Source organism: Orcinus orca, chromosome 7 (assembly GCF_937001465.1).
Source record: "Orcinus orca chromosome 7, mOrcOrc1.1, whole genome shotgun sequence".
Taxonomy (NCBI): domain Eukaryota; kingdom Metazoa; phylum Chordata; class Mammalia; order Artiodactyla; family Delphinidae; genus Orcinus; species Orcinus orca.
Window position 1 is genome coordinate 51,136,810 of NC_064565.1, and position 9,632 is coordinate 51,146,441.

Sequence of the window (9,632 nt, forward strand, 5' to 3'; positions counted from 1 at the left end):
GATTTGCTATTTGTAAAACAGAGTAAAGGCAAATGTCATAAATGGCTGATTGAAAATTTCCTTTCAGAATCACTTGTTTATGTGGTTTGGGAAACTTGTTTTTTAATAAGTACAATTTGGTTTTGCTTTGAAACTCCAAAATTAAAAAGAATTGAACATCCACATGGTGTGGAGACGGTGTCGTGTCTTTGCTCGTGTTTCTGTCACAGCTCAGGGAGGACGGGTGAGGTGGGACAGCAGAGGTCTCATGAAGCCTGTGCAACTATGGCAGGTGCTTAGACAGGGACATTGAACACGGGAAAAGGTGTGGTTTTTGGTGGTTTCTGGAACTTGAAGGAAGAAGGACAGAACTAGAATTGTTTTTAAATATTCTTTGCCCAACCCTACTATTTACCCTCCTGTGGCCAAAGATGGGTTTTAGAAAAAGAGCCAAGAAAAGAAGGGTGGAGGAGGAGAGATGTAGAGAGATGAGAACAGGACACTCTCTTGCAGCTTGTAGTTGCTCCAAGGAAGAAACCATTGCAGGCATCACACGACAAGCCAAGCACTGGTTCCTCTTTTCTCGCACTCCTCCCCTCCCCCATCACCAAAGTACAGGATCCACTCCTCGTGAGGATTGGCAGAATAAGGCAGGACATTAGCCTTCCCACGAGTTGTAGAAAAGAACCAGGACTCTGGATGAGGGACAGGAGTGTGTTTCTGCTGTGTCCTGAGCCAGGTGTCATAGGGACAAATTTGCAGGTGTGGCAATCAGGGTTTTGGTATTTCTGAAATGTGAAGAGGCAAACACAGAGCAAATACTCAACAAATCTTTTTTCCCTCTTGTTAGCGTTCAGAGTGTGGCACCCAAGAGCCTTGGCATGCAAGTAGTCAAACCCCACAATGTCCAAGGAGGTGATCTGCAAGTATGAAGTATTGAAAATAAGGAGCATCCTGTGCTATCGGATATCAAAGGCCCTCTGGATGTTTGAATGGGCCCTGTCATGTTGTAGAGGGCATCCCTTCCACCTTGAACTTGTGCTATCTCGCTCCAAACACTTAAAAACGTGCCAAGAATAAACCAACCTTAGAACTCCTACAACGTATTCCCAGGACTGCAAATTTTATCTGAAGGAAAATCTTAGTGGAAATTACCAGCACCCCCTTGAGACTTCTGTATGTGTTTCGACATGAAACACACTGAAAAAGTGAACCTACTGAGGTTGCTGCCAAGTTTCTAATTCACAAAGGGACGTGCTTTTCTCAAGATTCTCGTGAAGGCCTGGCTGCTTGCTGTGTACAATTGGAGATACCTCGAGAGGTTTCTTCTCACTTTAAATGTTTTCTAACTAACCTCATTCTGACGTTTGCTTTGATCAGATTATCGACTCTGCTCAGATTATCTATTTTAAACAGACAACTCTCTTCTCTGTTCTCCAGGGAAATGTGGGTGCTGAGTGGCTTTCTGTGGTATGTGCTACTTGGTCTCACCTGGGAGCAGAGACGATTTTGCCTTCTGCACCTCCAAAAAGCTTCTTTGATAAGGTGATTTCAGTTTCTTACTTAAATAGTGAACCATCCAGCTTATTATCACTTCTAGTTTGTTTTTAAATAAATATTTTTTTATCACACCCACTAAATTCATCCAAAGAATGTCCAATTTCTCCTTAAGCAAATTAGAAAAGCTACCCAGAGTATTAGCTCCAGGAAGGCTGAGAATTGTGGTCAGATACAATGATACCACACCCGTTCAGGGTTCTTGTACCTTAGTCCCACAAGGTCAGAATAGTCAGCTATGAGGCAACCTGTGGAGTCTTATTGCATAAATGAGCCAGATCATGTCCGGCTAATTCTGAAAGATCAAACTCAGCAGGCTCATGGGTGAAACAGTGAACCAACTTAAACAAATTATTTACAATGAATGAAGTGCTAGGTCAAACCACAGGGCAGCTGCTGCTAATTGGGATATTCCATCATCCACAGGATATTTATTGATATTAAGCCAAATATTAGTGTTCCTTCAAGCATAGCTTGAGAAGTGCTGAATTAGACAATGTGGATTGAAATGGTTTCACTGGATTATCTCTACTTCAGGATTCAGACATGTATCACCTCCTCCAGGGAGCCCTGCCTCACTCCACAACAGTTTGCCTCTATTGTACCACTCACTCTGGAATGCATTTTTCAAGTTCCCTGTCTGCTCCCCACGGGAGTATGTGCTCTTCAAATGTATTAACCACAAGTTTGGCTTTGAGGAGTTAATGAATGAGTAAATGGATGGATGAGTGCAGTGTCCAATGGCTGTCATATTAGAATAGTGTTGTACACAACGAGTAGCTGTAGAACACAGGACTTTCCTCCAGTAACAGTGATAGTATCATCCATCTCGCATGGTTGTAGAGGACACAAAAAATGAGATAAGCAATATGATTTTATTTAACAAGCTTATAACTGAGTTCCACTTGGAGCTAAACACTGGAAAAACATTCCAAGTCCTTAAGAAAATGATATTGTTTCCATTTATATCATAACAGAATTTGGTTGGCCACTGGCTCTAACTGTACAGACACCACTAGGCAGGGCATGTTTTCACTGTTCTCAAAAATCCTGTTTTTGGATTTTCCAGCAAGAACTTCACATTTCCTCATAGTTTACTGCTACTTCTACTTTGTAGTGCTATAGCGATATGGATGGTCCCTTAGGGAATCTGAACTGTAAGCGTTTTGATACACAACTTTATGATCCTGCTTGGTTTAATTTGGACATGGTCCAGGAAAAAGAAAACAGAAAAAAAAAAACTTCACAGATTTGTTTTTTAATAGTGAAATATAATCCCTTAAGGATACAATGCCATTTAATTTTAATTCTTATTTTTATTATGCTTGGTGTGTTCCAAATAATCAGAGTGTACTTTGGGTGTGGAAAACAAGTTTGATAAAAATCTGAATTTATGTTTGCTTGGCAACTGGATACCAAAGAGAAATGTAAGAAATCTTTTCAAGATTGGAGACTATTTAGATTTTTTTAAAGTATGTGTTATGTAAGTTGATGTTTACATGACTTTGAAATGGTACATGCACTAATATATGACTGACAGGAAAAGTCAGGGGATAAAAGGCATCTTCACTAAGGAATGGCTAAATTTGGGAATTATCAAGAGTAGAGCAGATAGATAATTCACTAAGTTGTTGCATGGAATAAACTTACTATAGTAAAAACCCCATCTACTTTGAGAATATTCTTATATTTTTCAAAATAAGTCATGACATCATTTTGTACAATGGATGAGTTTTTTTTTTGTGGTCATGGTTCCATAATTTGTAAAATCTAAAAAATATTTAACCTTCCAGTTGGAATCTTTGTTTTTGTAGTTCTTTTCTAGAGTGTAATAACATTAAATTGCTTTGGGTTGAGTGTTTTAAATTCCAAGAGATATGGCTCCCAAAGGCACTCACATAAACAGGCAGAATGACAGAGACATAGTCCTCCGACAGCTATTTAAGTCAAATAATGGATTGTATGTGATTACAGACTGGATTGTGGTTTTTAACTAACGAAAAAGTTGGGTTTCAAAAACTTTGAGGTTGGGACTTCCCTGGTGGCACAGTGGTTAAGAATCTGCCTGCCAATGCAAGGGACACAGATTTGAACCCTGGTCCGGGAAGATCCCACATGCCGCAGAGCAACTAAGCCCATGCACAACAACTACTGAGCCTGAGTTCTAGAGCCCACATGCCACAACTACTGAGCCTCTGTGCTGCAACTACTGAAGCCTGCACGCCTAGAGCCCATGCTCCGCAACAAGAGAAGCCCCCGCTTCCCGCAACTAGAGAAAGCCCGCGAGCAGCAATGAAGACCCAACGCAGCCAAAAAATTAAAAACAAAAAACTTTGAGGTTTAGGTCTCAGACCCTCATTTTCATAGAAACTCTGATATAAATATAAATAAAAGCCCCTGGTATAAGTTCTGAAGCCACTCCATTGGGCCAGTTTAATATACATGGTTGCTGGAAGGGTAACCCCAAATCTGCAGTTGGGGAGTTTGTCTCATTGGTGAGTGTACCTGAAGGGCTGCCTGTGGAATCAGTGCTGGGTGGTGTCAGTGGTCCCCCTGTCCTGAGGCTGAAGCCCTGCGAAGGGAGCTACAGACCTTAATGTGGAGGATAATTAAGCTTTGATGCTGGCAAAGGTCCCAAAGACAGGGAGGTTTCAGGAAAAAGGGGAGGCTTGGGGTGTATCGCCACACTGTGGTGGTGGTTGAAGCTTTTTCAGCAACACATGGGAGGACTCTGGTGTCTGAGGAGACAGCTCGTGGGCAGATGCTTCAAGAGCATAGAGAGGGCAGGTGTGACTGGGCTGCGTGTCTTTTATAAATCGTGTCTATAAATCATGATGTTGTAGTTACCATGGCTGTGTAACAACCTCCAAGCATAGTGGTAGTGGCATTAAAAAGAACTTTAGTAATGTTAATGGATTCTTTGGACAAGGCACAGTGAGGGCAGCTTGTTTCTGTGAGGTCTGGGGTCTCATCCAGAAGACTGGAAGTCTGGGGGCCAGAATCAGCCAAATGCTCCTTCACTCACATGTCTGGTGGTTGACTTGGTTATTGGCTGAGGCTCTTTCTAGGGCTGTCAGCTGGAAGAGCTACAAGTGACTCCTCCGTGTAGCCTGGGCCACCAGGTGGAGAGAAAGCCCAGGCTACTATTTTGCTTAAAATAAGTTTTATTTTATTATTTTACTAAAATTACTATTATTATTTTTGTGTTTTGAATTTTATTTATTTTTTCATACAGCAGGCTCTTATTAGTTATCTATTTTATACATATTAGTGTATACATGTCAATCCCAATCTCCCAATTCATCACACCATCACCCCCCACCACCACCACTTTCCCCCCTTGGTGTCCATACATTTCTTGTCTGCATCTGTGTCTCAATTTCTACCCTGCAAACTGGTTCACCTCTACATTTTTCTAGATTCCACATATATGTGTTAATATACGATATTTGTTTTTCTCTTTCTGATTTACTTCACACTGTATGAAGGTCTCTAGATCCATCCACGTCTCTACAAATGACCCAATTTCGCTACTTTTTAATGGTTGGGTAATATTCCACTGTATATATGTACCACATCTTCATTATCCATTCATCTGTCGTTGGGCATTTAGGTTGCTTCCATGAACTGGCTATTGTGAATAGTGCTTCAATGAACATAAGTGCATGTGTCTTTTTTTTTTTTTTTTTTTTTGCGGTACGCAGGCCTCTCACTGTTATGGCCTCTCCCATTGCAGAGCACAGGCTCCGGATGCGCAGGCTCAGCGGCCATGGCTCACGGGCCCAGCCGCTCCGCGGCATGTGGGATCTTCCCAGACCGGGGCACGAACCCGTGTCCCCTGCATCGGCAGGCGGACTCTCAACCACTGCGCCACCAGGGAAGCCCGCATGTGTCTTTTTGAATTACGGTTTTCTCTGGATATATGCCCAGTAGTGGGATTGCTGGGTCATATGATAATTCTATTTTTAGTTTTTAAAGGAACCTCCATACTGTTCTCCAGAGTGGCTGTATCAATTTACATTCCCACCAACAGTGCAAGAGGGTTCCCTTTTCTCCACACCCTCTCCAGCATTTGTTGTTTGTAGATTTTCTGATGATGCCCATTCTAACTGGTGTGAGGTGATACCTCATTGTAGTTTTGATTTGCATTTCTCTAATGATTAGTGATGTTGAGCAGCTTTTCATGCGCTTCTTGGCCATCTGTATGTCTTCTCTGGAGAAATGTCTGTTTAGGTCTTCTGCCCATTTTTGGATTAGGTTTTTTGTTTTTTTAATATTGAGCTGCACGAGCTGTTCATATATTTTGGAGATTAATCCTTTGTCTGTTGATTTGTTTGTAAATATTTTCTCCTATTCTAAGGGTTGTTTTTTCATCTTGTTTGTAGTTTCCTTTGCTGTGCATTAGGTCCCATTTCATTAGGTCCCATTTGTTTATTTTTGGTTTTATTTCCATTACTCTAGGAGGTGGATCAAAAAAGATCTTGCTGTGATTTTTGTCAAGGAGTGTTCTTCCTATGTTTTCCTCTAAGAATTTTATAGAGTCCGGTCTTACATTTAGGTCTCTAATCCATTTTGAGTTTATTCTTGTGTATGGTGTTAGGGAGTGCTCTAATTTCATTCTTTTACATGTAGCTGTCCAGTTTTCCCAGCACCACTTATTGAAGAGACTGTCTTTTCTCCATTATATATCCTTGCTTCCTTTGTCATAGATTAGTTGACCATAGGTGCATGGGTTTGTCTCTGGCCTTTCTATCCTGTTGCATTGATCTATATTTCTGTTTTTGTGCCAGTACCATATTGTCTTGATTACTGTTGCTTTGTAGTATAGTCTGAAGTCAGGGAGTCTGATTCCTCCAGCTCCGCTTTTTTTTCCCTCAAGACTGCTTTGGCTATTTGGGTCTTTTGTGTCTCCATACAAATTTTAATATTTTTTGTTCTAGTTCTGTAAAAAATGCCATTGGTAATTTGATAGGGATTGCAGTGAATCTGTGGATTGCTTTCGGTAGTATAGTCATTTTCACAATATTGATTCTTCCAATCCAAGAACATGGTATATCTCTCCATCTGTTTTATCTTTAATTTCTTTCATCAGTGTCTTATAGTTTTCTGCATACAGGTCTTTTGTCTCCCTAGCTAGGTTTATTCCTAGGTATTTTATTCTTTTTGTTGCAATGGTAAATGAGAGTTTCCTTAATTTCTCTTTCAGATTTTTCATCATTAGTGTATAGGAATGCAAGAGATTTCTGTGCATTAATTTTGTATCCTGCAACTTTGCCAAATTCATTGATTATCTCTAGTAGTTTTCTAGTGGCATCTTTAGGATTCTCTATGTATAGTATCATGTCATCTGCAAATAGTGACAGTTTTACTGTTTCTTTTCCAATTTGTATTCCTTTAATTTCTTTTTCTTCTCTGATTGCCTTGGCTAGGACTTCCAAAACTATGTTGAATAACAGTAGTAAGAGTGGACATCCTTGTCTTGTTCCTGATCTTAGAGGAAATGCTTTCCGTTTTCCGCCATTGAGAATGATGTTTTCTGTGGGTTTGTTGTATATGCCCTTTATGGTGTTGAGGCACGTTCCTTCTATGCCCACTTTCTGGAGAGTTTTTATCATAAATGGGTGTTGAATTTTGTCAAAAGGTTTTTCTGCATCTCCTGAGATGATCATATGGTTTTTCTTCTTCAATTTGTTGATATGGTGTATCGCATTGATTGATTTGCATATATTGAAGAATGGATGCATCCTTGGGATAAATCCCACTTGGTCATGGTGTATGATACCTTTAATGTGTTGTTGGATTATGTTTCCTAGTATTTTTTTGAGGATTTTTGTATCTATATTCATGAGTGATATTGGTCTGTAATTTTCTTTTTTTGTAGTATCTCTGTCTGTTTTTGATATCAGGGTGATGGTGGCGTCATAGCATGAGTTTGGGAGTGTTCCTTCCTCTACAATTTTTTGGAAGAGTTTGAGAAGGATGGGTGTTAGCTCTTCTCTAAATGTTTGATAGAATTCACCTGTGAAGCCATCTGCTCCTGGACTTTTGCTTGTTGGAAGTTTTTTTTTTTTTTTTTTGCGGTACGCAGGCCTCTCACTGTTGTGGCCTCTCCCGTTGCAGAGCACAGGCTCTGGACGTGCAGGCTCAGTGGCCATGGCTCACAGGCCCAGCTGCTCCACAGCATGTGGGATCTTCCCAGACAGGGGCACGAACCCGTGTCCCTTGCATCAGCAGGCGGACTCTCAACCACTGCACCACCAGGGAAGCCCTGTTGGAAGATTTTTAATCACAGTTTCAATTTCATCAATTTCATTACTTGTGATTGGTCTGTGCATATTTTCTATTTCTTCCTGGTTCAGTCTTAGAAGGTTATACCTTTCTAAGAATTTGTCCATTTCTTCTAGGTTGTCCATTTTGTGGGCATAGAGTTGCTTGTAGTAGTCTCTTAGGATGCTTTGTATTTCTGCAGTGTCTGTTGTAACTTCTCTTTTTCATTCTAATTTTATTGACTTGATGAGTCTGGCTAAAGGTTTATCAATTTTCTTTATTTTCTCAAAGAACCAACTTTTAGTTTTATTGATCTTTGCTATTGTTTTCTTTGTTTCTATGTCATTTATTTCTGCTCTGATCTTTATGATTTCTTTCCTTCTACTAACTTTGGGTTTTGTTTGTCCTTCTTTCTCTGGTTCTTTTAGGTATAAGGTTATATTGTTTATTTGAGATGTTTGTTGTTTCTTGAGGTAGGATTGTATTGCTATAAACTTCCCTCTTAGAACTGCTTTTGCTGCATCCCATAGGTTTTGGATCGTCATGTTTTCATTGTTATTTGTCTTTAGGTTTTTTTGAGTTCCTCTTTGATTTCTTCAGTGGTCTCTAGATTAGTTAGTAACATATTGTTTAGCCTCCATGTGTTTGTGTTTTTTATGTTTTTTTCTCTGTAATTGATTTCTAATCTCATAATGTTGTGGTCAGAAAAGATGCTTGATATGGTTTCGATTTTCTTAACTTTACTGAGGCTTGATTTATGACCCAAGATGTGATTTATCCTGGAGAATGTTCCATGCACACTTGAGAAGAAAGTGTAATCTGATGTTTTTGGATGGAATGTCCTATAAATATTGTTTAAATCTATCTGGTCTATTGTGTCATTGAAAGCTTGTGTTTCCTTATTCATGTTCTGTTTGGATGATCTGTCCATTGGTGTAAGTGAGGTGTTAAAGTCCCCCACTATTATTGTGTTACTGTCGATTTCCTCTGTTATAGCTGTTAGCAGTTGCCTTATCTATTGAGGTGCTCCTATGCTGGGTGCATACGTATTTATAATTTTTGTATCTTCTTCTTGGATTGATCCCTTGATCATTATGTAGTGTCCTTCCTTGTCTCTTGCAACATTCTTTATTTTAAAGTCTATTTTATCTGATATGAGTATTGCCATGCCAGTTTTCTTTTGATTTCCATTTGCATGGAATATCTTTTTCCATCCCCTCACTTTCAGTCTGTATGTGTCCCTCTATCTGAAGTGGGTCTCTTGTAGACAGCCTATGGGTCTTGTTTTTGTATCCATTCAGCAAGCCTGTGTCCTTTGGTTGGAGCATTTCATCCATTCACGTTTAAGGTAATTATGGATATGTATGTTTCCATTACCATTTTCTTAATTGTTTTGAGTTTGTTTTTGTAGGTCCTTTTCTTCTCTTGTGTTTCCCACTTAGAGAAGTTCCTTTAGCATGTGTTGTAGAGCTGGTTTGTTGGTGTTGAATTCTCTTAGCTTTTGCTTGTCTGTAAAGCTTTTGTTTTCTCCATCAAATCTGATTGAGATCCTTGCTGGGTAGAGTAATCTTGGTTGTAGGTTCTTCCCTTTCATCACTTTAAGTATATCATGCCACTCCCTTCTGGCTTGTAGAGTTTCTGCTGAGAAATCAGCTGTGAACCTTTTGGGACTTCCCTTGTATGTTATTTGTCGTTTTTCCCTTGCTGCTTTCAATACTTTTTCTTTGTCTTTAATTTTTGCCAGTTTGATTATTATGTGTCTTGATGTGTTTCTCCTTGGGTTTATCCTGTATGAGACTCTCTGCACTTCCTGGACTTAGGTGGCTATT